General features: G+C 37.9%; 1 protein-coding gene across 2 annotated transcripts in view; it reads left to right on the forward strand.

Moving 5' to 3' along the window:
• Positions 1 to 17894, forward strand: part of PKIB (cAMP-dependent protein kinase inhibitor beta) — a 102738-nt gene that overhangs the window by 52434 nt on the left and 32410 nt on the right. The window contains exon 3 of one of the 2 annotated variants that reach the window (XM_034990483.1): positions 8535 to 8602. The exons of the other annotated variant lie outside the window; for it this stretch is intronic. The gene's annotated coding sequence lies outside the window, so the exon portion shown is untranslated. The remainder of the gene's footprint in view (positions 1 to 8534; positions 8603 to 17894) is intronic. 2 annotated transcript variants of the gene reach the window in all.

Below are 17894 nucleotides of genomic sequence, written 5' to 3' on the forward strand. Positions count from 1 at the left end.
TAACTGACAGCCACCCAGGTGCCCTGGTAATTGGTTATTTAGAAGCAATTTGGTTTTAGATGAAGCTGAGTTTATATTCCCTTCCCCCCACAATAAAGAAATGGCCTATGATCTTGTGCTAGTCACTTAACCTTCTAAAGTACAGTTTCTCCTTGGGTACTAGGAACTTCCTAATAAAGACTATCATTTCTTAAGCACTTCCTATGTGTTAGGCATTATACTGAGTACTTTTCAGACATTGTCTCATTGAACGTTCATAACATATTCTGGGAGGCAGAAGTTTTCTTTCCACATTATAAATAAAGAAAGTTGGGCCGGAGTTATCCAAGTCACAGCTATTAAGTTCTAGAGACAGTCTGGCTCCAAAGCTCATGTGCATAGCATTATACTGTCTTTAGTACTAGAATCTGTCCCAGCTTTAGCCTTCTCTGACCAAACCTTTTGGACTGTCTGACTTCTTGGCCCAGTGTTCCCGCCTTTGACACTGCCTCTCAACAAGTTTCAAGAAAGGTTACTTTGCAAAAACCCTTAAAGCTCCCACAGGCTGTCTATGCAGATAGAGAAAATGCAGTCCGAAGGCTTTACTATTTTGTAAGAGGTCATTATGTCCATTTCATGAAAGCATCTTGTCTTGCCCAAAAAGGCACTAAATAATAATAATAATAATAAATGTATTTATATAGAATAATATATATTGTAATATTTTTATATTTAATAATATATATTATTTAAAATTGAGGATCTATTTCTTGGTACTCCTCGTCCACTTCGCACCCCTTACTCTAAGAGTCTGTGAAATCACTTTCTGGTAGATATGGGAGGATGGCAACACGGGTTTTTTTTTTTTTTAAAGATTTTATTTATTTATTCATGAGAGACACAGAGAGAGAGGCAGAGGGAGAAGCAGGCTCCCAAGGAGCAGAGAGTCTGATGCGGGACTCGATCCCAGGACCCTGGGATCATGACCTGAGCCGAAGGCAGACGCTTAACCATCTGAGCCACCCAGGCGCCCCAGGGTTTTTTTTTTTTAACGTTGGTTAATTTGTCTTTTTTTTGAATTTAAATTCAATTAATTAACATATAGTGTATTATTAGTTTCAGAGGTAGAGTTCAGTGATTCATCAGTCTTATGTAATACCCAGTGCTCATTGCATCACATGCCCTCCTTCATGTCCATCATCCAGTGCTGTCCTGAACTGCTTTCAAGGATATTGCTATGCTTCTAAAAAAACAGAGCTGACTCCTTTGAATAGGTTACTGATCTCATCAAGGTGAGGGTGGAGCATCTGGTATTAAAATACAATGCTAACAGAATGTCCTATAAAAACCACTTTGAAAAAAATATGGCATATTTTCCACATATTTACTTTTTGCTGCTCCTGTGGGTTGAATTAATCAAGTGACACCGCTGTTCTTGAGACAGTATGACTTGGTGTCAGGCAGACATGGGTCCCAATCTTGACACTGCTTGGTACTGGCTCTATTATAACCACAGGTTCTTTCAGGCATCCAATAGTATTAATATCTACTTTCGAGGGCTTTTGTAAGGATTCAGTGTGAGAATGTTTAAGACATCTGGAAAATCACGAACACTCCACAATTGTTAACTGCCTTCTCTCCCGCATTGGTATATTCACTTTCATATATAACATCATTTTCATTGGCTTTCTTTGTGAACATAAATGCCAGATCTAAATATACTAGTATGAATATAAGAGTATTGGGGTTAGCACTTAAAATTTTAAGTCTATTTTTTTAATTAACATTGAAATTACGTTCTTAACTGTGATGCCTAACAGTGTTCTCTTTAGCCCCAGTTATACCTATTAAGATGTTGTAAATCATTTGGAACACATCTGAGACTTATGAAGTTCTTTCCTGGTGTTCGAGGACAGTGACAGAAGCAAGAAAGTAAGACAGGCTAAGAAGTTTAATATTGTTGGGAAAATTTAAAACATAACTTCCTTTACTGAAGCGTGGCAAGCAAAATTAAGAAACAGTGAGTAGTTAGTTTATAATAAATGCGCAACTGGTGCTTTAGCGAGGTGGTTTTTCTATGACCATGATAAGGAGGTAGAGAAAGGGGCTTTCCTGAGTGAGCAGAGTGGCTTTCAGTCTATATGTTCGATGCCAGGAATTTTTGACCCACACAAGCCACACCTGAGGAGATGTGCAGGACAGATGGGAGCGAAGCATGACAATTTTGCATGTTGTATGCAACTACACACAGTCCTCCTTCCTGCCCCCGCCCCTGATACACACACACATTCTTCCCTTCTATCAGCTCAAGATTAAAAGAAAGCTTTTTTTTTTTGCCCCAAGCTACTTTGATGGTGTACAGTAACTTTTCTTCAGGTATTTTGCAACCATTTATAAAAGAGAGGTCATTTTAGGGCAAGCCTTTCTACCCTGATTTACTTAGAGGAATAAATAGTAATGTCTGGTTGTTACATTTAAAAAAGGGGGAGGGTAGAATCCCTCAGTTCGAGCCAGTATTAAGAACTTTGAAAAAGATTATGCAACTCAAGTATAATGCTAGAAACAATAAGGACAAAAACTAACCCCCATGTAAAGACCATGGATAATGCAGTCAGTATGTGAAGAGGAAAAGAGGAAGAGATTACTAACAGATTTCTTTTCAAAGGAAAGGAGGGGAATATCAATTCTTCATACAAAGTGAATTCGTATGATTGGTTTCAATGAAAATATAATGGTAAAGAATCCTGGAATTTTGATGTCCTTGGGTAACTACAATGTACATTCTGCAGCCTAAAGCTAGGGAGAAAATATTTTTTTTTTTAAGAAAAATCTTACGAAAAAGCTAATATAGTTATTGTCATCGGTCTGAAGTGGATAGTGCTGGACAGTGGAATGAAGAACAGAATCTCTGGTCCGACGGCTCCCTAAAAAATGTCCTCCTGGGTGGGTGGCAGTGGCCAGGTGGGAAGGAAGAACTAACTAAGAGTGTGGCACACAACGCTGCCTGAATATTCTGAAATGCTGGTGATCTTCCAGTAATTGGAATGCATCTGGCAAGTGGTACAGATTCCCAGACTCTTAGATGTCACAGTTGACTTGCCTGTTGCCAACCTTGTATTAATTTCAAAGCATAAATTTAGATCCACTGTGAATTAAATTTAGATCCAAAGTGAAATTGAGGTCCACTGCGTCTTTGAATGTAACTTAATAAAAGTTGGGGAGGAGGCTTTTGTTTCATTTTGTCATTTCTAAACATCAGCCTCGTAGAAAGGATGAGAACAGTAGCAAAACTTCTGCTTCCACTCCCTTTACTCCTGTCATCTCGTTCCTTCCTCTACTGTGAGAATAAGGAAAAGAGAAAATGGTATACATACCTGTCGCTTGTTCTTTTTTGTCTTGGGATTCTGGACATTTAAATGGAAACTAAAGCACGATTGAGACCTGGCTTGTTCAGAACCCTATGATTAATGCTTTTTATTTCAAGAAATGTTTGCTTTAATTTTTCATGAGAACTTTAAACGGATTTAAGAAGTATAAGCTACATCAAATCCCTCTTAAATTTGTTTGTCTTCTTGGATTAAGGTTAATTCTGTTATTCCATGATTTCAAATCATTACCCTTCTCTTATTAAGATAAAAACAAACTTTTTTTTTTTTTTGCCTTTGCTGATTACTGCTTCTTCTTCCTGCCTTCTGGGAGAATATCTGTTACTCAGTTTTTGACACATTGATCTCTCTGAGCCTGAGATTCTATCAATTCTCATCTTTTCAACTATATTCTATACAAAATTGCTGAAATTTCCATTTTCAGTTTTCTCCTCTTGCCTGAGTCCCAGGCTCATAGTTCTAGTGACTTACCGTTCACCTCCCCTGGGCTCCGTTGGGACCATTTAAATGTCACCAGCTCTCCTCCTCACCTGTTATTTTGTTAGTGGTTCTACTCTCCTGGTTCCCCAAACATAAAACCTTGGAATTGTTTCAGCTTACTGCTTTCCTTCATTCACTGTAGCTATCCCCACGTTCCACAGATTTTTCCATTTTGAAATGTTTTTTAGATTCATCTTTATCAGTTAAGAGATCAGTTTACCAGTTATCACAAAGAGCCAAACTAGCTGGATTAAACACGACGTAAATGTAGTTCTGTGTTGTGTACAGCTCAGGTCGTTGGTACAGGGGTGGAAGAGAGGCATGGCCGTGTTAGGAATGCAGGCTCCTTCGATTCTGTTGCTTTGTCATCCCCAAAGTCTTGATTGTCCTAGTGTGCTTGATTAACGATGGCTCAGCACCACAGGTACATACCAGTGTTCAAAAAGGGGACAAGAGGAGGCAGAAGCCACATTCTCCTCTCTTTCAGGGTATAACCTAGAAATGAAATACATTACTTCTTCTCAGAGCCCATCTTTAAATGGCAAAATCCAGTTGCATGGCCTTATCTAGTAGCATGGGAGGCTTGGTTATATGGTCCTTAGCTATGTGCCCAGCTAAACTTCCTCTTTCTACAGAAGACAAGGAGAAGAACTTCGGGAGCCAACCAGCAGCATCTGCTACACCTTCCTTACTCCAATTCTATTGTCTTTACCCTATGGCGGGTCTTTATTGCCCATTGCCAAGATTACTTTTGGTGACTATTAGCTGGGTTTACTGATGGCTCATTATCAAACCACCCATTCTTTCTTTAAAGAGCCGCTTTTTTCCCCCTCTTGTTTAAACTTTGCTCTTAACCTTCGAAGCTCTTTGTAATCTGGTCCTATTCTACCTGTTTCTAATCTTTTTTTCAAAGTTCATTGATTCATTGATTCATTGATTTATCCAGTAAATATGTGTTGAGTGCCTACTCTGTGTCAGACACGGAGTCATTTATTTTCCTAAACTGGTGCTGTGGATGGAAACATCTTCATGAATGTACATAGTTGCTAATGTCACAATGATTCATTTCTTTGAAGCTTGTTTTCACCATTGTCATGCTTGAGAGGTTAAATACATTTTAAGAACAGCCTTTTGAAATGAGGTCTTGCAGTCGAAGTGGTTAATTTGCTTTTAGGAATCAGATGATGTTCACTTGACACTTTTCAACTTTCAGGTTTTTATGCATTTTAAAACTATGATTTGCTTTTAAAAACAAAATGAAAATAGAAGAATGCTTATTGAAGCAGCTATAACTAGATTTAGTAGCTCATTGAAATTGTAAAATTGCTCAAATGCAAGCAGGAACTAAAGATTACCTCATGTGTTACAATTGTCCAGTTGCTTCTTTGTTCCCAAACACATGAACCTCATGCTTAGTCCTGCAGACTGAGGTGTGAAGATGTATATCATAGAACACACCTTGTTTGGACTTTGTCTTCCAGACTGCATTTTCTTCTTTTTCTATAATCCTAGGTAATATAGAGACAGATATTTACTTAATACAACTAATCTGACATTATTTTTATATTTAGTTCTTTATTCTTTCAGAGAAGATGCTGGACCAGGTCCAGATCTAGCGCAAGGTATATGAAGCTGAGTTGTACAAATACAGGGTCAAATCTTTATTTAGATTTTTGATGTTTTTTTTTCATCATAGAGTTTCATCATTGAGTTTTTAATTAGTTTTAGTCACTAATTTTGATTTTTTTTAAAAAAATTGCATTAAATATTATTTATCTTGATTTCTGAGGATTCAGGGACCTCCTGAAATCTTGTGTTTGAAGTGCGCTGGATCCTTCTTCTTTATGTAAATTATTTGTATATCGACATGGCTGGCTGCTTGAGTCATTAAAACTTTCAAGTGAGGATATATCTATTTCAAAGAGAAAATAAATACTCATTATTTTACCAAACACTAGAACCAAAAATTATCTTAAATGCCATCAGATCATCATGGTTTTAAGTATTTACATTTACAACTGAGATCAGATCAGGATACACAAGGAAACCATTCCATGAAAACAAGGCAGGGGCATTAAATGGGAGGATGAACAAGTGGCCAGTTTGAGTAATTTTAGCTGCTTTATTACATTCTGTCTTGAAATGGCTGCTCTTGTTCCATCTCTAGCCTGGTAGCCTCGTCTCTAATGGCAGAGTGGTTATGTCATTTTCAGACTACATCTCTGGAGGAGGAGGAGAGGAGGAAGAGGAGAGAGTGGGTAGAGCCTGGGAGCTGCTTTACCCGGAGCAGTTCTGCGTGTATCTGTCTTACATATTGGCCATCTGCTAAAGAGTTCATTTGGAAAAAAAGTATTTAAAAAATAGTTTGAGAATCACTGGACTAGATGATTCACAATTCTGAGTGTACCTGTAGTTCTGATATGATGGATTTCTGCTGACCTACCCACACCTTGATCTGCTACTCTTTGTCAGGCATGCAACAAACACCCTTTGGTGAGACTGCCTTGAATATCTCCTAGCCTTCATGTATAACACTGTGTTTTCTCTAGATTTAATAGTAGTTCTAAGAGAGGTAGGAGAGAAAATTAGACCTTGTGCAATAACAATGTCCTACAGATTGTGCATCTTATACTGAAGTTCAGGAAGAACATAGTCGAATACCCAGTTATATTATTTTTATTTCATTTTACATTTCTGTCAATGTATCTAATATATATGATAATTTATAATATAACATATAACATATTAGTCTATTAGTAGAGTGTTACTTATAATTTATAAAAAGAAATATTCATAAAAAGGAGATGTATACTCAAAACAATTCTGTTGTTGTTAGGGGCATGCCACTGTTCTTGAAACCTTTTCAGAAATTACTGCTCTTTTGTTAGTAAAATTGTTGATAGTTGGTAACTAAGGATAAGTAGAGACTCTCCCAGTCTCTTAATCTTTAGCATATCCCTCGTAAATCTAAATTTTGATGAGTGTGAGTTATCAAAAATATGTATGGAATATTATTTTCAAAGTCCATCCCATAAGTATACTTGGACGTAACATAAGCTGCAAAGAGGTAGAGAGGGAAAAATAATTATGTCAGCATACTATTTCTTTTTTTGTTTCTTGGTTCTATTACAATGGGCAGAAATAGTGGGAATTCATAAAATGAAAACACTAATTTGGTAAAGGTATACAATAGGGATTTTTTAAAACATGCATTTGAAAGACACAAATAACAATGTTTAGTTTTATCAAACTGACTTTAAATTGGGTTCTTGTTTACAGTTTCTACTAGATCTTTGCCAAGAGCTGTATGCAGATGTTTGAAAAAAATTAGGACTACAAAAGTATGTTTTTGTAATCTTGTTTTTAGGGGTGAATATTTACATTATATTACATAAATTTTGAAGCTTATAAATTTTTATTTTAATTACAACTTCCCCCATGATCGTGTTTTCATTTATTTTTCTCTTCCTCTTCTCAGTTCCATATATTTGGCTTGAACAAATTAGACTCAATGGAAGGGAAATAGTCCCAGATACAGAGTGAGAGGAACAGTGCAAACCATATGGGAAGCTGGGTACAGGAACAAAGTTAAAAGATGTTCATTTTGGATTTTAAAATTCTTTCACAGTGATAAAGTATGCATTCAGGCAGCGCTGAGTCTGAAAAATACCTCATGCACCTTGACATTCAACAGATATTTATTTTATTTCTCCTACCATGTACAAAATGTTGTGCAAGAGGAATGAGTCACAGCCAATGTCCTCAAAAGGCTTTGAAAATTGTGTGAGGTGGAGATGGGAAGACAGTAATCAGAAGTTTATAAGTTCAATAATGGAGATACACCAGTGTTTCAGAACACAGGGGAGGGAATGTACTAGCCTGAGGGGCAGAGAAGTCTTCTGGGAAAGGGGTGCCCAAGTTAACCCTGAATGGATAAATAGGGGATAGGGAGGGGATCGAGGTCAAGAACCTCAGTCACAGGGGCAATATAAATAAGGCAAAGGGGTGCTGTTAGCTGGGTATGACCCCAGAACTTTAGGATTAATGCAGGCTGGGCATGGGTGAAAATGAAGGAGAGGTGGATTGGGGTCAACTCCTGGAGGGCACCATACATGCTGTAAAAGGGCTTAGACTCGATCCTGTAGGTGATGGGAAGGCTGTGAAGGATTAATTATAGAATGACTATGAGCACATTTACTTTGAAATAATTCCATCTGACATCTGAGTAAAGAATGGAGTTGCAGGAAGCAAGAATGCTAACAAGAAGAGTCATTTAAGATGTTGTTGCAATAGTCCTAGAAGAGTACTAACACCTGTTACTTGGAATGAAGGCTTTTTGACTTTTAACAGAAAGTTTTATTGTAGAATTGGAGGTTTTGCTTTTCTTAAGAAAGTCAAGTCCTGGTATTTGCCAGTTGTAACTCTATAAAAACAAAATGATTAAAATTTGTTAATCTAGGGGCGTCTGGGTGGCTCAGTCGGTTAAGTGTCTGCCTTCAGCTCAGGTCATGATCCCAGGCTCCCTGCTCAGCGTGGAGTCTGCTTCTCCCTCTGCCCCTCCCCCTGCTCATGCTCTCTCTCTCAAATAAATAAATAAAATCTTTCAAAAAAATAAATAAAATTTGTTAATCTAACTGAATTTATTCCTTTTCTGGTTCTTAATAGCTTTTTTTTTTAATTAATTTACAGGAAAGAAAGTTTATCAGAATTTCTTCCTAAACCTCTTAGAAATAACAGCATATTTTAATCAGAGACTTGTAAGTATCCTTTTTTCTTTATTTAGAAAATTAGATATTGATTTTATGGAAAAATTGGCTCCTTCAGGAATACACTTGACAGGATATAGCTTATACAATCTGAGTTGGCATGCAAAATTTGAGTGAGAGTAAAACACACAGAAAATCACCTCTCAAAAAACAAAGAAACCAAAACCTCGGTCAGAAAACCGTCATCAAATTTATCTACACCTAGTTAATGTTTGACTTATTTTTTGGCAATTTCTGTTTCTTGATGTCATTTTCATTATTTTTTCCCCTTTGTGAAAATATCTGTGTGTCCACATATTTTAGGAAGTCTGTAACATCAATGAGAAGGAAGAGGAAAAGGGTAGGGTGTGAACACAGGAAAGGGAAGAATTTGTATTCTGTTAAAAGTTACATGGCTTCAGACGACTTTGTATTTTCCAATTACACTTTCAGTGAAAGTTTTTACAAGATCAAAGGTAGGTCTCATAATAGCTAAGATTCAGTCAGTTTCATCATATTTTTGAAATATCTTTTACTCTGCTAGATCCAAAACTGGCCAACTCAGGAACAGAGAATCAGGGAGACCCTTCCTGCTTCAATTTAGCAAGAAGTCAAGACAATCACATCTTTTTACAAGCATGTATTTTTTTTTTTAAAGATTTTATTTATTTATTTGACAGAGAGAGACACAGCGAGAGAGGGAACACAAGCAGGGGGAGCGGGAGAAGGAGAAGCAGGCTCCCTGCAGAGCAGGGAGCCCAATGTGGGACTTGATCCCAGGACCCTGGGATCATGACCTGAGCCGAAGGCAGTCGCTCAACCGACTGAGCCACCCAGGCGCCCTACAAGCATGTATTTTATCAGATAAGTTGAGAAGACTCAATGAGAAGGAAAAAAAAAAAAAGCTTTGTCCTAAAAGTGTATCTGTAGCAACAGCATTTAATATTTTATTCCCTGAAAGACATTTGAAATCTAATGTAGTCCTATTTAGCACTAAGACAAATAGTTGTCATACTGAGTTAAGAGCAGAGTCTAGAGCCCATGGAGTAAAGGGAGATTAATGAAGAAATCAGGTAACTAAGGTCTGGAGCTGAGTGGGTTCTTCACTAGGTGGTAAGAGCTTAGCATACTTCTGGGCTTCTCAACTGTAAATACTTGTGTTTGAAGATTGTTGACTAGAATTGATGACTACCTTAGATCATTTTATGATTCTAGGACATCCCTGAAACTTTGTTGCTTAGTAGTTAATAGTCATTTTATCTTGGGTAATCTATGATTATTATAATGGAATTAACACTTGTGTAGTAGCTAATAAAACCAACCAACAGGAACTAAGACATATTTCTTGCTTGCTTCATCAGATAAGATCTCAGCAAATTGTTTAATTAAAAGGTGTACTGAAATCTTAATTACACATTCTGTCACAATATAGGTGGTTTCCTAGCTACGTGACATTAATTTTTAGTTCCAATGCATCCATATTTGAATCTTGTGTGTTTGAGCAAGTTACCTGAATTCTTTAATGCTTCCATTTATCAGTAAAATGAAGTTAAAAATGCTTATATTATAGACTTGTATGGGGATTAAGTGAAATGATGAAACAATACAATATAAATAATAATACTGAAATAACCTACTGCAATCAAAATTTCCTATCTTTACTATATTGTTTCATAGACTTTGAGGTTTTGCCCACATAATGATTTCATTTGTCTGTGTATATAAATTATTTATAAAATCACTGAAAGAATTGTGAGAATGGAGATTTTTGGCCAAATTCCCAGATATTTTTAAAGCGCATCTCAGATAAGTCACATGAAAATGACCTACAGGCTACTCTTTGAGAAACACAAATTTTCTTTTAAAAATGAGCCTCAGGGCGCCTGGGTGGCTCAGTCATTAAGTGTCTGCCTTCGGCTCAGGTCATGATCCCAGGGTCCTGGGATCAAGCCCCACATTGGGCTCCCTGCTCGGCAGGGAGCCTGCTTCTCCCTCTCCCACTCCCCCTGCTTGTGTTCCCTCTCTCGCTGTGTCTCTCTGTCAAATAAATAAATAAAATCTTTAAAAAAAAAGAGCCTCAAAGTGGTTGATTTATCAAATCACAAGGGAACTTTGTACAAAATACATATTCCTAGGGCACCATCTTGGAGATTCCAATTTGGCAGATCTGGAACAAGGCTTTGCAACTTGTGTTTTAAACAAGTTGCCATGCTGATTTTGATTTTTGCAAACCACTGCTCTACAACCTCACCATATCTCTGCCTTTTAATTGATAAAGCTTATAGCTGTGCTTCCCATAAGTAGATGAGGGGATATCATTATTTGTCAATGCTTCAACTAGTCCAGTTCAAGTTTCAGGGGTGATAAGCTTGGATGTCTGCATTTGTGTACATTAACCAGATTGGCAGTCTTCTCTACCTTGGTTGGGTAACTGCTTTAAGTAAATGAAGCCAAGCCCATAAATTGTGGAACCCCTGAGTGAGAAAGGACTGTTAGAGACCGTCTAGTTTAAACCCTTTTTTCACAGAGGAGGAAAATGAGTCTCAGAGGTCTGATGAAGGCCACAGGACAAGACCAGAACTAACTTTTGAATTTCTGTTCCCAGCTCAGTTCCATTTCCATTGCAGTCGGTTGACTTTGATTCTGCCATTTCAATAACGTGCAACCTGTGAAACCAGCTACTCTTGTGCTGGCTGTAGGCTTCCCAGCAGGCATAGAAAGTGCTGTATGAGTCAGCTTTCCTACTTAACTGTTCAGCTGTCTGAAAGTGACAGCTTCTTCCTCTCCATCTCCAGTTCTCTATCTTGAATAACAAAGAGGCAGGAAGGCCACTGAGGGACTGAAGGTACTCCCCAGGAGAGGCAGCCTGTTCCAGCAGTGGTACCATCTTCTCAGTTACCTTCCTGATTCTTTATCTTAGCCAGAGTCATCTGCTTTTTCTCCAGCTATCTCTGGATGGCAAAGGCATCATTGCTTTTGTCTGTCATTTCACTCTTGCATTATTTTCTCTTAGCATTCTTTACATCATGTTAGTTGCCCTCCTTTGGACGCCATTTAGCTCTGGAGTGCCATTAAGTTCAACAGATATTAAATACTACTGTGTCCCAAGAATAGTCTTGGGTACCAGAGATGTAAAATGAAGCTAGCATGGTCCTAGTTTCAGAAGAGTTTACAGTGTCATGGGGAAGGAGATCAGTATAACAAATCTGCAGGAGTGCTTGAGAGTGTTACAGTAGCCACCATGTCAGGAGAGTCAAAGAAATATTGGGAAAGGAAGTGACATCAGTCTGTTTCAAGTGAAAAAACCATAACCCATAGGATAAGTATGCAACCTTTTGCAACCACATGAAGCGAATGTTTCTAAGGTTTAATGAAGAGAGCTAATGCAATCAGAGATGAATAAGGTGGGTGTTGGCATGATGGTGAGAAAGGGACACTGCAATGTGTAGCAGGAGACTGGGGTCTTCTACTCACACTACCAACCCCAACCTATGTGACTTGTGCCAATCCAGCGAGACTCTTCAGGCCCCACTTGAGTGCTCACTCAGTTCATTCTAATAATGAAATTCAAGTTATAGGCTGTCCTACATTCCTGAGATACAGTCGGGTGGAGGAAAAGTACCTCCCAGATGAAGTGCTATCTGAGCCAAAGCCTCAGTTTTGAGTAGGTATTGATTGGGTAAAGAGAAGCTTTGGAAGGAGAATGCTCCAGCCAGGAGGAACTGCATCCATCCATTGGCCTGTGTCTGGGGGTGAAGGGAGTATTTCTGAGAGCTACAAATCCTCAGTGGGGAGCAGTTTCTCTCAGCTGCTGGACCACAGGGGAGGAGAAGCAAGAGGCAAGTCTGGGATATAAGCAGAATGTAGATCATACAGGGTGTTGTTAGTCATGCTAAGGACCTGGGCAACTTTTTCTTGGCTTAAGGAGAATGGTCGAAGAGCTGAGATTTTAGATTTGTGTGGCTGAATTTAAGAATCGAAGAGGAAAAGAAAACTGAAGCAGGATAAATAGTGAAGGGGATAATCCGATCTGGAGATGTGGTACCCCTAACTAGGTTAGTAAAAAAGTGAGCAGAGCAGTAGTTGGTCCATCAGCTAAAGAGCTATTTAGAGAATAGAGTTTATATGACTTGATGGTCATGGAGGTGAGGGAAAAGGATGCCTGCTAGGCTTCTGACCTGTGCAACTGGGTGGATTTTAGTGCTGTTCATGGAGAAAGAAACCCAGGAGGAGGAACCGGTTTCAAAAGGAATTCGAGAATCTCTAACATGAGGGGAGGAAACCAGCCAATCCATCCCAGGGATCTTCATACTAACTGGCCTTCCACATGCTGAGAATATCACATACGTTGTCACACTTAGTCTTCTCAGCTGTGGGAGGTAGTATTCTGTGCTCAAAAGATGTGAAAGCTGAGGCTCAGAGAGCTTAATGCCTTGTATAAAGTCCCTTAGCTAATAAGTAGTGGAGCCAAAAGTTCAGACCAGAGTCAAACCAGGTGTATTTCATTCTAAAGCAGGCACACCTTCTATTTTATCACTCCCTTTTCCCTTTGAGTCTGATACGTATAATTCTGTGAAAATAGGTCACTTGTAGAACACGAGTAACTTTAGACTTTATGGATTGTTAAATTGAAGGCATAAACTCTACCTTCTTACTGGTCATTATCTCTCACCTGGGATACTGCAATTGTCTCCAAACTCATCTCTTGAATACACTCTTCTTTTCCAATCTGCACCGAAGTGATCTTTTTGAAGTTCAATTTTGATCATCCCATGCTATTGCTTCAAAAATGTCGATGACTTTCCATTGCTGTTAGGATAGAACAAATCCTTAACATGCCCCAATGATGTAGACCCTGTTAACTGATCCACTTCATCTTGTGCCATTTTCCACCTTCTTCTCTGTGCTTAGGCCACACTGGCCTTCCCTCAGCTTCTGAAATGTGCTATGTTCTTCTCTTCTGCATGAAATACTCTTCTTCTGCCTCTATATCAACCAGCTAGCTCCTTTTCTTAATATCTCAGCTTATCTTGTCAATGAATCAGGTTCTGATACACTCACAAAATAAACTATTTTTTCACCTAAGACCACAGTTTGTATTTATACATGGATTTGTATTCATTATTTTTTTCTCATTAGATTCCATGAAAGTAGTTATATAACTGTTTTGCCAGTCATATAATTGGCACTCAATAGATATTTTCCAAGCAAATTAATAAATTTATAAAAGAACGAATGTGATTCTGGATTAGTTAACTTATATTTGATTATTAAAAAAAACATATTTGATTATTTATTTGGTATATTATTATTTAGAATTGAAAAAAGAACATTTCCTTTTATTTTTTTAAAGATTTTATTTATTTATTTGACAGAGAGAGAGAGATAGTGAGAGAGGAAACACAAGCAAGGGGAGTGGGAGAGGGAGAAGCAGGCTTCCTGCGGAGCAGGGAGCCCGATGTGGGGCTCGATCCCACAACCCTGGGATCGTGACCTGAGCCAAAGGCAGATGCTTAATGACTGAACCACTCAGGCGCCCCTAGTCTTCATATTTTAAAATATTAATCGCCAAAATTAAAATTCAAAACCTGTTTCCCAGTAAATTCTATATCAGAAGGCTTTCTGAGCCACCCAGGAGCCCCAAGAACATTTTCTTTATCCCCATAAAATAAACTAGTTTCAGTTATATACAACATTGTTTTTAATATCTTAATGATATAGTATTTCCTCTAGTATTATATTATAATTGTTTTTCCCTTTCTGAAGTCAATTTTCTTTTTCACAATAAATGAAGCTAATTCCAACAGCATAGTGGTAATTACTGAATTGACATTTTTTGGATTAAACCAATTAAACCAAAGCAATTAAAACTTGGAAATGGCAACTATAAAAGAACAATATGTCATCATTCACTGTACCAATGAAGAATGGAAATGTGTTATAATTAGTTTGTAAATGTCACATCTTTATTGCACTTGCTAATTAAATGAGACTTTTCCATCCCAGGCTTGCTGAAAATAATTTGGAATTTTCAGGAATGACATTTTATTTTTGTCACACAAGAATGATTCTTTGCTATGTGATGATCATAGTCTAACAAATAAGGCTTGGATAAGGCCTAGTGAAGAATACCACTAATGTGTGAGCCCTTGGCCCTCAAGTGGTGGTGGGCTTTCAGTGCTCAAAATAGGCTACCAGGACTCTGGACTGAACAAATGATTGGGCTGGATTGGGGTGGAATCTAGCATAAGAGATTTTTGCAATCTATTCTACAGATACATTGCTGAGACCCCCCGGAATTGTCTATGAACATTGACTATGATTATCTAGCCTTTCAGTCTCGGAGAGCCAGCTGAAAGGATTAGATTACATGAACTCAAGAAAGAACACAGTTCTTTAGCTTGAATAGCCTGCAATTCTACATGGAGGAAGGGGTGAATTAAAGGTAGGTGGAAGAGAGCTTACATACTAGAGATTAAAGTTCCAGTTGTTACAGGAGACAGGAGACAGGTTGTTGGCCACTAGGATGACAATTTATGATATAGTCCAGTGTTTACCAACGTGGGGATCCTGGTCTCCTAGGATTCTACAGAACTGATAGAGCCATGAACAAGCCATATATGCATATGTGTCTAAATAAATACTGTCATATACCGTATATATTACCATTTTCCAAATGTATATAGATTGTTGTTATAAAAATGAGAATTTGTTGCTTTGAAATACTTATTTCATAGTACCTTTTCATCTGTTATGTATTTTCTCAGTCAGATATCTAAATTCTTCAATCCTGAGGCATCATTTTGCATTAAATCTCAATGAACAAGTTGTATCTGCCATACTACGGGATGTACAAACTATTTTTCCCCCACATCTAGTATTTCTGAGAATCTTCAGATTCCAGGACTCCATCCTGAGTGCTACCTTCACTTTTCTCATCTGATGCTCTGGTCTTTCTGATCCCCACTTTCTACTGTTTCCTACAACTTTTTTGATGCTGCTGCAACTCTCTCTAGTTGAAATCAGACTAGGATTGTCCTCAGGGTCCTCTCTTTGTTGCCCAAAGCAAAGATATTGTTAAGATGGTTGTGGTGCATAGTAAACTTTACCCAAGACTGGAGGATAATATGAGAGAATTATAGTGCAGAGATGGGAAACCTAGCATTAGATATTCAACATCATTTACTACTAGGGTCCATTAATTATGCCCATTCATGGGGGGGGGCGTTCCCTACTGGTTGGCTGTGTCCTTAGTGTCCAGCCTTGTTTCAGGTTTCTACCCTCCTTCCACAGGCAAAGTTGCTTCAATATTGTCTTGCCTCCCTGGACCCTAGGCTAGAATCCCTCTCCCTGCACATAAAGAAATCAGTATATGTTGTGATTTTACATCCTAGAAGTTATTATGCAATTCAGACCCCAATGAATACAACTTTAAAATTACAACAATAAGTAACTGTCATTGTCTGAATATTATCATTCCCAGGTAGTATTATCATTTAATGAGCCTCTTTCCCAACAATCTACTCCCAAGCAAGAGGCTCTCCAATCAAAGGAGTGAATGATTATTTTCACAAAGCCTTAGAAGAACATAGATTGACTTCTAAGCATGGCACAGGGTCAGGATATGGACATGTCTTTCCCTAAGAGACTTTAGAATCAGAAACCTTCCCCTAAGCACTTGAAGGCATGACCTTCATAGAAAGGGGTAGCAAAAGGTCTACCTTCCTCTCCCACACACACCCAAAGGCTTGGTCTTTTCCTATTGCAAATCACATCCACCATGTCCATAGGTGATCTGATGTTTACAAAATTGTTTTATCCTTGAAAAAATGAGAAACCATCATTATTGTGGGATAAATACCGGCCTGGATGTCCAGTGACATGCTGTCTAGACTTGATTCTGAAATTAATGAGATCTCTGTCATACCAGCAATCTGGTCTCCTTTTTCTCATCTTTGAAATCAGGATTCCTTTCTTGTTAATTTAATTTTTGTTTATTATTTGCTGATGATTAAAACTCCTTCCAGCTCCAAAACTCTCAGATATCTCCAAGTTTCTTATGGAATGTCTATTGTTTTGTTTTTCTCTTGGCTGTTTTCAGTAGCATTGATTAGTTTGGCTTTGCATCAACTCTATGAAATTGTAAAATAGGGGTCGTCTCGGAGGCTCAGTCAGTTAAGTGTCTGCTTTCAGCTCAGATCCTGATCCTAGGGTCCTGGAATTGAGCCCCACATCAGGCTCCCTGGTCTGCTCCCTCTGCCTCTCTCCCTGCTTGTGTTGTCTCTCTCTCTCTTTCAAATAAATAAAGTCTTAAAAAAAAAAAAAGAAGACATTATAAAATAGGGAAAAAAAACTGGATTAAGTGTGCTATGGTCAAGGTCAGATAGACATTTGAGTGCCTTGTGCAAATGTTACATCTCAATTTTTAAAATTAGCCTAGTGAAATATTTCTATATATCCTTAAAAGCAGAAAACACACTTATTATTTTCACTCAGCTACTGAACTTCACAGGTCATTAAAAATGTGTTATGAAAAATTAGTCACTTGCTCCCAGTTATAGATGGTGATAGAATTAGGAGTTGAATCATATGTTTCCATCACTACCCTTAATTTTAAAAATGAGAGTTACCACTAAAATAATTTAAAGGAAGAGACTGTGTCAGAGTGCAGATAATATTTTAAAAATGCAATTTTAAAAAGACCAAAAATTCTATTTACAGTTATAATTACTACTATGTATATGAGAAATAAAGATGAGAAAATCTCAATATATGTTCCCCAGATAATTCCCGAGGCAAATTACAGAAAGTATTAAAAGAAAAAGAAGATTCTTAGACTCCAAAGAGTTTACTGCATGCATTAACTAGCGGCAAAATGGCCACTCAACTTGGCCTCAGTTGAGTAAGTGCCTATGGAAAAAAAATACTCAGTGAAAATATTGTTATGACTGGGCTAGCTTAAATTAAAAACACATCAAAGAAACCTGATGTTTTCAGACTACAGAAAGCCTTCTGATATAGAATTTACTGGGAAACAGGTTTTGAATTTTAATTTTGGCAATTAATATTTTAAAATATGAAGACTAGGGGCGGCTGAGTGGCTCAGTCATTAAGCGTCTGCCTTCAGCTCAGGTCATGATCCCAGGGTCCTGGGATCGAGCTCCACATCGGGCTCCCTGCTCCACGGGAAGCCTGCTTCTCCCTCTCCCACTCCCCCTGCTTGTGTTCCTGCTCTCGATGTCTCTCTCTCTGTCAAATAAATAAATAAAATCTTTAAAAGAAATAAAATAAAATAAAAAAATAA

Source organism: Mirounga leonina, unplaced genomic scaffold (assembly GCF_011800145.1).
Source record: "Mirounga leonina isolate KUSES-001 unplaced genomic scaffold, KU_Mleo_1.0 Mir_53, whole genome shotgun sequence".
Taxonomy (NCBI): domain Eukaryota; kingdom Metazoa; phylum Chordata; class Mammalia; order Carnivora; family Phocidae; genus Mirounga; species Mirounga leonina.